The sequence below is a fragment of the Physeter macrocephalus genome, chromosome 10 (assembly GCF_002837175.3).
Source record: "Physeter macrocephalus isolate SW-GA chromosome 10, ASM283717v5, whole genome shotgun sequence".
In the NCBI taxonomy this organism is placed as follows: domain Eukaryota; kingdom Metazoa; phylum Chordata; class Mammalia; order Artiodactyla; family Physeteridae; genus Physeter; species Physeter macrocephalus.
In genome coordinates, this window is record NC_041223.1 from 30,026,388 (window position 1) to 30,041,589 (window position 15,202).

The following is a 15,202-nucleotide window of genomic DNA, read 5'->3' on the forward strand; positions in this document are numbered from 1 at the left end:
TCAAAATTATTGTATGAATTAAATTAATTCTAGGCCTTAAATAGACCTAGAAGTTTCCCAAGGTTAGTAGGTACTCTACATGTTTATTGCTGCTGCTAATAAAAACATCAAAGTGGTTTTCTGCAACTTGCTTCAGTGTCATATTGCTCTGATACACTCTTAGGAAAATGATCATACCTGCTCTACATATACTTTTAAAAATACCTTTGATTATTTCATCAACAATGACAAAGAATTTGTAATAATGGTAATAAAAGTAATATACAAACATTTACTGAGTGCATACTATAATTCAATAATGCGCTTAGGTTCTTTACATCTATTATTTGAAATGAACCACAATCTTGCTAGGGCGGTATTGTGAGCTCCACTTTACAAACTAAAACTACTATTCGAAAAAGTGGAAAAAGAAAATGTTATAGAATGTAAAATTACATTTCATAGAAATACAATTCTCACATTTTAAGGGTACTCATAGTGTCAATTACAAAACTAATATCTCCTAAAATCTTATTTTCCAGCAAAACAATAAAATCCAGAAAGAATCTTTTGTTTTCTTTCAGTTCTTTGTTTCAGAAAGAGTGACAAGGAGAAATGGCCCGAAGACTGTCGCTGATCTCTTTTCCAATTTTCTTCTTTCTCAAAATGTATTCTTTTGTAGCCAGCCCAAGCGATTAGGCAACCATTTCCACCGCTGTCACTGTAGGCTTTCCTGAATATTCCTTCCAGACGTTCCTCAGTTAAATTGCATCAACGACCTTCATTTTATTCTGAGAAAATATCAACAGGTGCAGCTGAACTCTGATGCTTAAAATTATGAATTATGAAATAAACCCAGAGCAGAACTAGAAAATTAACAGTGGTTTGGCCACGATGACATAATGGTGACAGAAGGGCTCAACTTGAGCACTTTAGAAGGATCATTTTCCTAGATGTTTGAAAAACAAAATACTTTCCTCTAATTTTTAAGCTGGGAAATAATTTCCAGCTAATTTATCAGAGCCACTCATCATCCAATTAACCCCCAAGTTAATTCTGTTCTCCTTACAGAAACAATTATTTCAGAAAGATATTAAAGATAATTCTTATTATTCAAATTAAAAAAACACAAATTATGATCTTTCCCCAAACCTCTATCCCATGGCTCTAGTGAATGGCACCATAGTCCCTCCAAGTTGTGCAAACAAGAAAAGTTGTCATCATTGTTTATGACATGTTCCTCTCCTTCACCACCTCTGCCCTGTATCCACTTATCAGCAAATCCTATGGATTTTATCTCTGAAACTTTTACCAAATCCATGTAGTTTTTTTCCATTTCCCCTCAACCCTAGTCTAAAGCTACCATTGTTTCTCACCTGTACTACTTCTAGAAACTTCTCAGGGACTTATCTATACTTACTGCTATATCATACTCAAATCACCACTGCTCTAGAAGTGATCTTTACAATGTAAAAGACACAGTCACATGTACTCCTTTCTCACCAGTTGGTTTTCCATAGCTCTAAACTATTGATTCTTGACAGGGCCCTTCATAGAATATTTTGGAAATATGGATGGAAATATTTTATTTCTAGTCCATGGCAGACTGCATTTCCAAACAATGACACTATCCTTAATTCCATATACTTTTCCTACAACATGACTTTGGCACTTATCCCACCAAGAAGTGCAAAAAGTTTCCCTCTCTTTCAATCTAAGTGGCTTGGTGACCACAGAGTAAGTGATATTATGAGACTTCAAAAGTTAGTTCATAAAAGGTGATACAGCATCCACTTAGCTCTCTTGGAATGCTCTTGGTACCTAGCTACCATGTTTTGAGGAAGCCACAGCCACACAGAGAGGTCACTTGCCCATGTTCTGCTCAATAGTTCCAGCTGAAGTCTCACCTTTCAGTCAAAATCAAGCGCTAGATGTGTGTAAATGAACTTTCAGATTATTCAAGTCCCCAGCTATTGAGTCACTCTTAGCTCTCAAGTCTTTCTAATTGAGACCTCAGACATTGTGGCTCTGAGATATGCTGTCACTGCTTTGCTCTTTCTGAATTCTCAATACCCAGAATTTGTGAGTGTAATAAAGTGGTTATTTTACGCTCCCAAATTTGGGGTTGTTTGTTATGCAGCAGTAGTAACTGGGACACTGCTTGAATTTATATGTTGAATTCCACATAATTTTATTATAAATTGTTTTTCTTTTATTTACTTTTCTTTTATATTACTGTAAGTGCATTATTGATTTTTTAAAAATTATATGTCTAGGTAGCTGTATTAGTCAGGGTTCTCCAGAGAAACAGAACCAATAGGATGTATTTATATCAATATCTGTGTCTAGATTTATTTTAAGGAATTGGCTTATGTCACCATGGGAGTTGGAAGACCACAATCTTCAGGACAGACCCAGGGAAGAGTTGATGTTTAGTCTTGAGTCCAATGGCAGTTTAGAGGCAGAAATCCTTCCTCTGATGGGGACCTCACTTTTTTGTCTTAAGGCTTTCAACTGACTGGATGAGACCACCCACACTATGGAGGGTGATCTGCTTTACTCAGAATCTACTGATCTAAATGTTAATCACATCTAAAAAGGAATAAAAACCGTGCAAGCTGGAGAGTGTCAGGAGAATCTCCACTTTTCTCTCTTGGGCCTGCCCTGAGGCCAGCCCCAGGTGTGGAACTGTACAGTCATGGCAGCTGTGGCAGCAGGCATGTGAATCCCCAGTGGAAAATCCTTCTCTGGATAAAAGAAACTGAGAAAATAAGTCCCTATCGTGATTCTAAAATTTACATGGAAAGGGAAAAGAGCTAGAATTGTCCAAACCATTTTGAAAAAGAAGAAAAAAATGAGAGAACTCAGAATTCTTGATTTTAAAATCTACTGTTAATCAACAGTAAGCAAGGCAGTGTGGTATTTGTGGAAGGACACATATTTTTACTGTGTGTAAGCTAAAAATAAATGGTAAAAAAGACAAAATGGGGGCTTCCCTCGTGGCGCAGTGGTTGAGAGTCCGCCTGCCGATGCAGGGGACGCGGGTTCGTGCCCCGGTCCGGGAAGATCGCACATGCCGCGGAGCGGCTGGGCCCGTGAGCCATGGCCGCTGAGCCTGCGCGTCCGGAGCCTGTGCTCCGCAACGGGAGAGGACACAGCAGTGAGAGGCCCGCGTACCACAAAAAAGAAAAAAAAAAAACAAAAGAAGACAAAATGGTTATATGACAGCAATTTTATATGATGCAATCTAATACACCAAATATTGATTTAGCCAAATATTGTGACATCACTAGATTGGAAAACTAGCAGGAGGAGATACGTCTGTGTTGTAGGTGGTGAAGCTAAAGAGTTAAATCCTGATGTTGAATTGTAGATAGTCAATAGATAATTTCCCATATTAAAATATTAGGAAACATCATTTTAAAGTATGTTACTTGGAAATACTGAGACATACAACAGAAGGAATAGTGGAGAATTGAAAGTGGTTGTTTCTGTGCAGTGGGATTCTGGGGTAGGGAGACAGGCAAGAATCGTTGTTTGATAATATATTACATGTATGATTTAGGGCATAGTTATATGTAATTGTTCTCTACTATACAATATAAAATAAGTAGGATTTAAAAGGGTAGAAACCATTCTGGACTAGGGAAAGATTGAGTGCAGAGACCAGCTCTATCTAAACAGAAGTTCTTCACCTGGAGGTAACGGTGGGTCTAGTGGGTTCAGGGGACAGTAAAGGAAATGAGCTGTTTCCAGCAGGGGACTGTGTTAGGAACAGTAGGACAAGTAGTTGTGTCGACCCTGAATGCCAGGCTGGGAGCTTTGGACTTAGAAGTCTGGAGGTTTTGAGTCCAGATGAGAAGTAATTGCCTCTACCTATGTGACCTGGGACAAATTGCTTATCGTCCTGGATCTCAGTTTCATCACTGTAAAAATAAGTAAATTATCTTTAAGGGTCACTTTAGATTCTATGATAAAACTAAGGTTCCAGGATGGTTAATCTGTGGCAGTAAGAAAGAGGGAGACACAAGCAGGCAGTCCAAATTGGAGGCATTACAGTTACTTGTTTTAGAGGCCCAGGAGAAAAAACAAGGTATTTATTTTGTGCAAGAAATGAAAGATAGCAGTAATGTATAAGACAAAGTTTCTCAAACTCTTTGGTCTCAGGACTGTTAAAAAAATTTTTTTTTAATTATTAAGGATCTCAAAGAACTTTTGTTTATTTGGGTTATATTGATCAATATTTACTGTATTAGAATAAAGCACAAATATACACAATCCCACACAATTTTGCCTTCCATTTTAGAGGGCCCCAGGGCTCTTTGTGGGCCATCCATAGATTACAGGTCGAAAACCTCTAGTATATGAGTTTGAGGTTAGAATAAATGTGCAAGACAATTCTGATTTTGCTAGAAAATTTTGGATTGGTTCTAGAAAACAAACTACCCAACCTTGGTTTTATGTTGCTGAGCCAAAATAGTCTTTGTTCTAAATCATGTTGCTGGACTAGATGACCTTTAAAATCCCTTCAAACCTAAGATTATATTATTCTGTGATTCATCCTTATTGGCTAGTTATACTGTTCTGATTTCATTGCTTTGTTGCACCACCCTTACTTCACTAGGGTTATATCCAACTGGCCTCATGTGTACTCCCCAGAAACTGTAGTCATAAATTTATCTTCCAATTTCCTTTGCTTAACTTGGAAAATGTCTAGTGAATTAAAAAGTCTATTTCCAGAGAATAAAAAGCAATGGCAAGTAGCTTATTTATTATACACATACATACTTCTAATGACAAGGAACAAGAGAGGAAGTGGTTTTTGGCCAAAGCATTGCATTTTTACAATTCAGAATCATTTTTAGCTAGTAAATTCCATTATTCTTTCCTACACCACTTTTCCAATAGAAGAAGAGTTCCATTAAAAAAGAAGAAAACATCTTTATCCAAGCGTGTATACCAAAGGAACAAGGTCTTCTCTGCTTGGGAAAGGCTACAGTACTATAAATCAGCATGCACAGATATTTTCAAAAATTCCAAGAGCAAACTGTGACCTTGAACATATCATGTATCTTCCAGGACTTCAGAAAAAATTTGGAGGCAGAGAGCTCACCAAACTTCAAATTTGTGGTTAAGTAACTTGAAACAGCCAGCTGATCATTAGAAAATGCAGCCCTAAATAAGGACTCTCCAAATACAGAAATGTTTCCAGAGAAAAAGTGCAGACTTGACTTTAAAATTTCAAGTGTATTATAGAGACAGAATCCAAATCTCTGAAGAGGCTGAGAGGCAGGGTTTGTAGGCTTGCTGGGAAGAAAATCAAATTCATATAAATGAATAACAAACCTGATTCTCGGCCTAAATTTTATCAAAGTGAGATTTGGCTTAGCTTCAAGATTAAGTCAACTAATTGGTGTGTTATTATGTTTCCAACTGCCTTTCTGCCTTGTCCTCCTTCCTACCTAGCTTGAAATTCCTGCCATGTGATAGTCCTGGTGAAACACCCCTTTGCCGTCTAGACGGGAGTGCTAGCCCTCTCCCATCAGTGCAGTGCAGGTCAGAGGTTTAGTGAGTGATGCCTCGTTTCTGAGAGTAACACACATACTCTAATGTTAGTAAGAAGAGAGAGTCACTGACCTATATCCCTGAATCTCCCCCTCCACACACACCCCACCCCTTCCCACAAAAAGCAAGCCTGAATGTTCCCAGGGACAGGAACTGGCCTAGGAGCATCCAGCACAGAGCCATCATCAATACCTGAGCAGTGGGGAGGCCCAGGACAAATATCACCTGCCTTATATTTTTTCGATCACCACAGCAAGGGTGTAGGGGTGAGGGAGCCCAAGAATTAGTCTTTTTCCACAAGATAGGGAACGCTGGGATGGTACATGAGAGAAGGAGGTGTTTTCTCTCTGACCCGGTATCCGTGCTTTCTTCCTGAAGGGTGTTGCCAGGCCCCACTCCTAAGCAACAGCTGAATTGACGAGGATGAATAAAGCATGTTAAAAGCGAAAGTGATGTACTCAAAAGTGCAAGCATGGTGGCTAGGAGTACCTTTCTCAGCCTGATTAGCATTAATTAGCTCATCCTCTCAAATTAGGGACAATTCCTTCTCCCTCACAAAATAAATCTTCTGTGAAATCAAATACACCAAATGTTGAGAGAAGGTGGATCAAGGGGAACTCATGGATTGCTTGTAAAGTAGGATAATCATTTTGGACAATTTGGCCCTATCACGTGAGATGAAACATGCAAACAACCAGCAAGTCTATTCTAGAGGAAGTGTAGCAGGAGTGCTCCAAGGACCATGGCAAGAATGTTCGGAGCAGTTCTGTTCAGACACCTATAAAACTGGAAACAACCCAAATGTCAGCAGGAATACATATAAACACACTCTGGTCTAGTCATACAAAAGCCTAATATATAGCAGGAAATGTCGACAATCTCTATTCCACAGAACCACATGGATGAACCTTAGAAACATACTGGTAACTGATAAAAAGGCAAGTTCCGGAACACTGTACAGTGGGCTTTGCCTATCTGCAGGTTTGCCTCCACAGATTCAACCATTCCGGGTGGAAATTTTGGTTGAATCAGCAGATGCCAAACCTGCAGCTATGGAGGGCTGACTGTGTACAGTATGATATCACTTTTATAAAAGCCAGAAACTAAACACTATGTTGGTTAAGCATACAGACATATGAGAAAGAATTATTTTAAAAAGGAAGGAAATGAAAAACAGATAATGTTGGATACTGGTTGACTTGTGGGGGGCTTGGGGAGGCAGAAGTGTAAGACTAGGAAAAAGCATCAGAGTAGAGGCCAATTATCAGTAATGTTGCAATTCTTGGATTGCAGATGCTTTATAAATTAGAAGGAGATAAAGGAGAAAGAATTGAAGAGTTACCTTCTTTCATTTTTTTCCTGCCCCTAATCAAGGAAATATCAGTAAATAGCTGAGAGTCCCAGAGAGAGACCGATGCTTGGAGAAGTTGTGCTCTTGGCTCTCTTGAACCTCTTTCTGTCTTCAACACAATGCTTTCTTCACAGGAAGTGTCCACAGTAAAGCTCACTATCAACTCCAAACATGAAGCTCTCATCCAACAGCACATGGGAGGCTTTTTGGCTGCCATAAGCTGCCCCCAGAGAATCCACTCATTCTGTGTGCTTGTCGACTGTGTCATAGCTCAGCTTGAGTCTCCACAAGATAAGCTCTTCAAGGCAGAACATTTCCAGCTGTTGTGGTCAGACAGCAGCAGGTTCTTATCTGAGGACAGCAGGGCCATGTGGCACACCGCAGCCGGGGCAGTGTCGGAGAAGCATGTGGTCTCTGTACACAGTAGCAAGGTCCAATAGACAGCAATTAGCACCAGGAGAATGAAGATGAACGGGACATATACATAACCTTCATAAAAATGTCACAGGGAAAAAGACTCACAAACCATATGGATCCATGACGGGTCTCTCCCAGGGATGGCCTTTTATATTACACTAGTCCAAGTGATGGCTTTTAAAAAGAGATGATTTTTCACTCCCATGTCTCTCTGACCAGCCCTACCAAAAGAAGTAAAGAAATAGGCTGTCTATGTGATGTTGGATGAAACAATCTTGACATTTTGTGGCTTTCTCCACTCTGAGTTTCTGGACCAGCATTCTCATCTGCATATGTTGGTAGTTAATTAGGTGGACAGCCTCCTCTGGTACTATTTTCCCTTTTATTTTTAGTGATGTTGTTCTGAACTTGTGGGTATTGCAGATATGTCCTCATCCATTTTCAAAAGGCCAATACTTAAAAGTTCGTTGTTCTTAGCAAAGAAACAGGCCCTCACCAGCTGACATAAGCAGAAAAAATTTATTCAAAAGGATTTTATGTCACTTGCAAGATCACAGAGATGGCTGCAGAATCAGTCCCAAGAAACAGGCAGGCACTAACAAGAAGACTGAGCAAAACTGTCGCCAAAATACAGGCACAGTGATGGTCCAGAGGTCAGTACTGACCCTGCTGGTGACCACAATATCATGGAGTGCTGGACACACTGGCTTTACTGTTGCTGCTACCCTACATGCCCCATCCCGGGAAAGTGAGTGTGGGGCTGCTGACATTACAACTAGGAAGAAAAGTCATTTTGATTTTATCTATTTGAGACATCAACTTCTGATTCAAAATCTGGAGCACCTAAAATGTGCCTCATGCCACTAGGGGTGTTTGGGATATACCACTGAAAGAACAAACAAATGCCTCCATCTTCTTAGAAATTATATTCAAGCAGGGGAGAGTGGGGTATCTTGAGACAGACCATAAACAATAAAGTAAAGGATCATGTAAATTGATGTTAGATGATAAAGTGCTTTAGGAAAACAAGTGTAGAGGAAGGGGGATGAAAAGGGTAGGCTGGGTGGGCGCTTGTAGGTGACCATTTTAAATGGAGTGTTTTGGGAGTCCTCATAAAAGAGTGACATTCCAGCAAAGATTGCAGGAGCAGAGGGTTGAGAGATCTTGTGGCCACTGTAGAAAATACAGTCTGGCATGTGGTCCATGAATTTCAGAGGGCACAGGGAAATGATTTGTGGGACTGGAGAGGTGGGAGAGGCAGCCAGTACAGAGGGTTATGGGGAATAAAAGCAGAAGAAAAAAGCTTAACTGTGAGCCCAGGTGAGAGATAAAAACAGGAATAAAGGGTTAAATGAGAGTATTTCCTGGGTGAATTCAAGACAGAGAATGTGCATTAGGGGATTGGGAGCAGGGTGAGTACCTGCAGCTCCTTATCAATAGAGGTAAGGAAATTTGGGGTAGCTGGGTCATAGTCTCAGGTTGTAGGTCCTTTCGGCTCCTGAAAATGATGGTAGAAGATTTGGGTGGAGAAGTGGTCACAGATTCAGTGCACTTATTGGAGGAGACAGAGCCTTATACTAGATGTTTGAACTTCGCCTTGATATCTGTTAATGGAATGCTATAAACTTAATGTTTGTGTCCATCCAATATTTGTATTTTGAATCCTAATGCCCACTGTGATGGTGTTTGGAGGTGAGGCTTTGGGGAGTGATCAGGTCATGAGGGTGGAGCGCTCATGAATGGGATTAGTGCTCTTATACAAGAGGCCTCAGAGAGATGGCCGTCTATGAACCAGGAAACAGGCTCTCATCTGACACCAAATATGCCGGCACCAAGATCTGGCACTTCCCAGCATGCAGAACTGTGAGAAATAAATTTTTGTTTTTTATAATCCACCCAGTTTATATCATAACAGTAGTTTATAGTTTATATTATAACAATAGTATTTTGTTATAGCAGCCTAAATGGACTAGGACAGGAGTAGAGATTTTTGGAGAAGCTGATGGTTACTCCCAGTGTGTGGGCCCTCTCTTGACTCTTGATGATGGGATAGAAAGTCTAGGTGATTTTTGTGGAGTTATCTGACTGGCCACACTTAGGTCGGGTGCCTAGCCCTATCCACAAAGGAGCCTGGCAAATAAAATATCTGACCCATATGATGGGAGGAAAAGTGTCAGTTCCACCTTATAATATAAACCCAGTTAATAAATGTAGAAAGAAACAAGGGAATAAAAACTCACCATTTGGCAATCACCACAGTAATAATTGTTGCAGGAAGATGCACTGATTGACCACTGGAAAACTTGAGGAGAAACAGGAGATTTACATAGACTCAAAGTGTCTCTCCCAAGATATTTATCAATTGAAAAAGGGAAAGTAGTAACTACAGTGGAGAATCCCAGCAGACATCACTTAAGCAAGTGTTCAAAGGTTGATATCACCAGTAGTAGGACATATTGAAAACATATACCCCCTGTTTCCAAGATGCATTGAGGACAAAATATTATTTCTGCAGTATTCTTGCCAAAAACTGCATAACTTCAATCTAATTGTTGGAAGACATCGGACAAACCACAAAATAATTGACCAGTGCTCATCAAAATTGTCAGGGTCATGAAAAAAACGGAAAGAATGAGGAACTGTCATAGATTGCAGGAGACTAGGGAGACATAACTAAATGCAATGTGATATCCAGAATAAGATCCTGAAACAAACAAAAAATGACATTAGAAGAAAAACTGATGAAATTAGAATAAAGTTTGTAGGTTAGTTTGGTAGTATTGTACCAATGTTCATTTCCTTGCATTGATAATAGTACTATAGTTATGTAAGTTGCTAACATAAGGAGAAGGTGAATTATCTGCACTATTCTTGCAACTTTTCTGTAAGTCTAAAGTTATTTACAAATAAAAAGTTGGAAAAAAGAAAATATGTAATTAAAAGACATGCCACAGTGTGAGAGAAAATAGTTCAACATATATAACGACCGAAAGACTCATATCCAGAGTAAACTGCGAGTCAATCACAAAAAAATAAATAAATAAAAAACAACAGACAACTCAATAGAAAAATAGGCAAGAGACTTCAACACATACTTTACAAAAGAGGATGTCAAAAGTTCCAATGAACATGTAAAAAGGTGTTCAACTTCATGAATCACCAAAGCAATGTAAATTAATAACACAATGAATACAATATTAACCTACCAGAATTGCTAATGTTAAAGAGATAACACAGTCAAGTATGGGTCAGGATGCAGAGCTGCTGTTACTCTCATATACTTGTAGCTAGAATGAAAATAGGTACAAACACCTAAGAGCTTTTTGGCATTCTCTACTAGAGTTACATATATATATATATATATATATATATATATATATATATATCCTTTGACCTAGCAATTTTACTTCTAGATATATATCCATTAGAAATGAGACAATGTGTTCACCAAAAGATATGTCATAGCCTACAAGTAAAATCTATTCAAAAGTTCATCAACAGTTGAATGGATAAAGTATGGTAATCATACAATGAAATATTATATAGCTTTGATAATGAATGAGAAGTGAAACAACATGAATGACTCTCACAAGCATAAAATTGAGCAAGAGAAGCCAGACTCACAAAAACATGTACTATGATGTCATTCATATGAAAGTCAAAACAAGCGAACCTAATCTATGATTTTAAAACTTACAATAGTGATTTTATTCGGAGAGGAGAATGGGAGTAGTCATTGGAATGTGCAGGATGGGGATTTCTGGGAATTTGATAAGGTTCTATCTCTTGTTCTGGGTGGTCTCATGGGTATGTTCAATTGGTGATCAATAATCAAGCTGTACTCTTAGAATTTTTGCACTTTGATGTATGTATGGTAGATTTCAAAAAAAAAAATTTTTTTTAACCTTTTTTCTTTGATAGAAAAAATTGTGTTATTTAGAAATGGAGATATGGTTATTTGCAGATATCCTCTCCCCCTTTTCGTGCAGGATGGGATTATAAGCATTCTTTCCAATATCGATACACTTCTGTCTCTAATTTCTTATTTATGAGAAATTCTCTGTCTCTTTTATTTCCTTTTGTTTATTGTTTTCTTTCGTATGTCTCAGGTTGATACTGATGGGGAGCACAGGGTCTTTTCTTTGATTTCTTTCCAAAACACTCCCAGAAAGCCAATGTAGGTCATAGACTTTTACTTATCTTAGGGGGCAAATAAGGCAAGGCAGGAGGCTTATGCAGAAGATCATATGGTTTAAATATAAAGTTCTTAACCTTAAAAGTCATTGCCATTATCCTTATCCTTTCCTCCCCCTCCACAATCTCCTGCTGGAAAAGTTTAACTGCTTACGTCCTCTTCCTGGATTCCCATCCCCATCATGTTTCTTCTCTCCCCCAATCTAATGTTTGTTATTGGTGGGGTTTTTTTCCTTCCTAGATAGCTTATTGAAATCTCCCATATAATTTTCTTAAAAATCACTTTATTTCATGCATAAATTTTACTGGCAATATGCTGAAAGCTAATTTCCCATATCAGAGATGTCTCATCGGATTAGCCAAGCCAAAATAGTCCTCCCCACTAGGATATGAGTTTCTTACTCTTCTCTAGGCAGAGTCCTGCTGCTGGTCCTTAAACTGATAATCATTCTTCACTTTTCTTGATCCCTACACTGTATTTATTCACACCTATTTTCCTAACCATGTAGGTCCTGGTGCACTGCCCACATTAATACCATATCTTTTTTTCATTGAGATATACTTGACATATAACTTTATATTAGTTTCAAGTGTTGTTGTACAACACTTTACCTTTCAATTTAAGAATAGAGACAGCACAGGGCCATACAGCAGCTCAAAACAACAGAACTGGTTTACTGCTCTTTTGTGTCATTTTTCTCTGAGGACTAATTTATTTCTGGAAGACTTGTCATCCTCTTATAATTTATTGTCAAACCAATATTTTCATGCATACTTATTTATTTTTTACCTTGCTACACAACCATTACATTTGTAGTTGCCTGATGGGCATTATTACCTGGAAGTCTGGTTATTACAACAATTTTATTATATCTAAAACCCAATTAATACATTCTGTCTATCCATGGCACTGGACCACAATATTGATTATGTCATCCTAACTGCAGAGGATGAACAGATAGTGGCAAGTGCATTGAATGCTCATTAAGACTGATGAATGGCACAGGAGAGAGAATAAACTTTCAAAAGTTTTAGAGGGCCTATCATATTGATGAAGTTTTAATGGGACCAATGATCTGGGCTATCCTGAAACAACCTTTCTAAGGACACGTTGTTATTTATTGCAGCCCTCTTCATTAAGAAAGAAGCTCAATCACTTTGCTGTACACCTGAAACTAGCACAATATTGTAAATCAACTATACGCCAATAAAATTAAAATTAAAACAAAAAAAAGAAAGAAGCTCAATGCTTTGTGGGCCTTTGGATTCTAAGGCAGTATATGCTACTCTTGGGAATAATGCTCTGACTCACTTATTAGATGGCTCAGAAGGCTCCCAGTTTTGAGTGGTACCCAGAATAAGGGAAAATTTTATACCAGATTCCATACTCAGTGAGAGATGCCTGGCACTTGGGCCATTTGCCTCAAGAGCTTAGAGTACTAGAGGTATTCATGGTGGTTAAGTGTGCAAGGTAGAATCTCTATCGAACTCTACTGGAAAAGTCACAATTCAGACTTCCAGAATTCTAGAGCAAAGTCATGGCTGCTTTAGTAGAGAACTAAGTATCTGCTATTATAAAATAGTTTCTCGTGTGCTCTTGTAGTCTGTTAGACACTGAGAGTCTGACTTTGGAACTTCAGTGACTATGATCCAGGGAAGAGCTGGTTGAAACCCTAGATGTAGCACAATCCCTTGAGATACCAGATTTCTGGTAGTATATCCGCTACATCAGATCCCTTTCATTCTGGAGGAAGAAGTGAGGTACGCCAGTCAGAACTGACACTTATAGTAGATATGGGTTTGCTGTATGTATAATCCGTGTCTCAGCTAGCACCACCATCTGAGGAATTCCAAAATACTAACCCATTGTTATGGTATCCCATATAACAGTGACTCAGATGAAGGTATACATTTTATGACATGAGACAAGTGGCTCCAGACTATAAACTTTATTGCTTAGAAGCAGCTCAGCTGATGCACCAGCAAGGTGGGTAGCCATAGTCTGGGATGTGGTATATTTGCTTATCCGATAGGTGATATTTGGTGCTGAGTTGTCAGAAAAATTGGGTCCAGGAACCAAAGACAGGTAGTACAGAACCCTCTCACCATTAGTGACTGTCTTTTGGAATTTGAGTTTCCTATTCGTGCTCTGCCAGATCAAAAGTCTCAGTTCCCAATAAGGAAACACTTACACCGGAAGACATAGTAAAGATTCCTCTGAACTTATAGCTCCAACTACCACTTGGTCATTTTGGGTTTTTCATGTCAGCAAAGGAAGGAATAACTTAAAGTAATTGACTCTAATTTTCCTGAAGATCTAGGGTTGCTGCTACATGATGGGAACTTAGGGAAGTCTGTCTAGACTACAGGGTATTTGGGGATGTCTTTTGGTGATTCTGTGCTTAGTGAGAATGGTAAATGGATACATAGCAACCACAGCTTGAAAAGGGAAAGGCATTAAGAGCTCAGAGTCTTTGGGAAAGACAGTCTGGGTCACCACACTAGACAAGCAACCTAGACAAGCTGAGGCACAGGCAAAGGATGAAAGAATTCTAGAATGGGTAGTAGAGGACTGAGATGGTAAGTACTGATTTCAGTCTCAGCACAAATTGTAGCAGCAGGAAATGCAACTTGTTGCACTAAGCCTCTTAGTATTGAGTCTTTATAAATATTGCAAGTGGTTATGACCTAGAAAGGAACTCTGATGAACTTGACTTAATGGAATTAATTAATGGGGGACCCAAGAAAATCTAAAAGGTGCAAAGTTGCAAAGACTACATCAGACACTCCTTGAGTACTGCTTCATATCTTCTCTGCGGATTTCTACCAGCTTTTTTCCGGTGCTTCTTAACAACACTTGTGCCAAATAGCCCTCATTACCTGCCCCAGGACACCTCTGATACTGCAACATGGGATTGCATGACCCACTTGGCCTTCATGAATGCACAAACCAGGACTGCAAAGGAGTGAGCCCACCATTGACTAATGAGGTAAATGGAGCCAATTAATAGATATTTCTCTTATTTTGTCCCCTGGTTTTTCAATCTGAGACATATTCCATGAAGTGTTTGAGAATTCTTGACAGGATGGCGCACCGGCCCCCATAGTAATGGCCAGTTCAATATGTACCTTTGGATTAGCTTTCCCTCCCTCCTTGTCTCACTCCCCCATGTCCTCCTTCTTTTCTCCCTGAGATTGACTATCTGCATGCAAGACTTTCTCTTAGAGTCTCTCTCTTTTTTTTTTTTTTTTTGTGGTACGCAGCTCTCTCACTGTTGTGGCCTCTCCCTTTGCGGAGCACAGGCTCCGGACGCACAGGCCCAGCGGCCATGGCTCACGGGCCCAGCCGCTCCGCGGCATGTGGGATCTTCCCGGACCGGGGCACGAACCCGTGTCCCCTGCGTTGGCAGGCGGATTCTCAACCACTGCGCCACCAGGGAAGCCCCTAGAGTCTCATTTTCGAGAAATATAGGCCAAATAATTTTTTTTTTTTTTTTTTTTTTTCCGGTACGCGGCCCTCTCACTGCTGTGGCCTCTCCCGTTGCGGAGCACAGGCTCCGGACGCGCATGCTCAGCGGCCATGGCTCATGGGCCCATCCGCATGTGGGATCTTCCTGGACCGGGGCACGAACCCGTGTCCCCTGCATCGGCAGGCGGACTCTCAACCACTGCGCCACCAGGGAAGCCCAGGGGCAT

At 39.7% G+C, this 15,202-nt stretch overlaps 1 pseudogene; it reads left to right on the forward strand.

Moving 5' to 3' along the window:
• Positions 1-14,415: 14,415 nt before the first annotated feature.
• LOC129392444 (ferritin heavy chain-like) overlaps positions 14,416-15,202 on the forward strand; it is a 13,604-nt pseudogene continuing 12,817 nt past the window's right edge.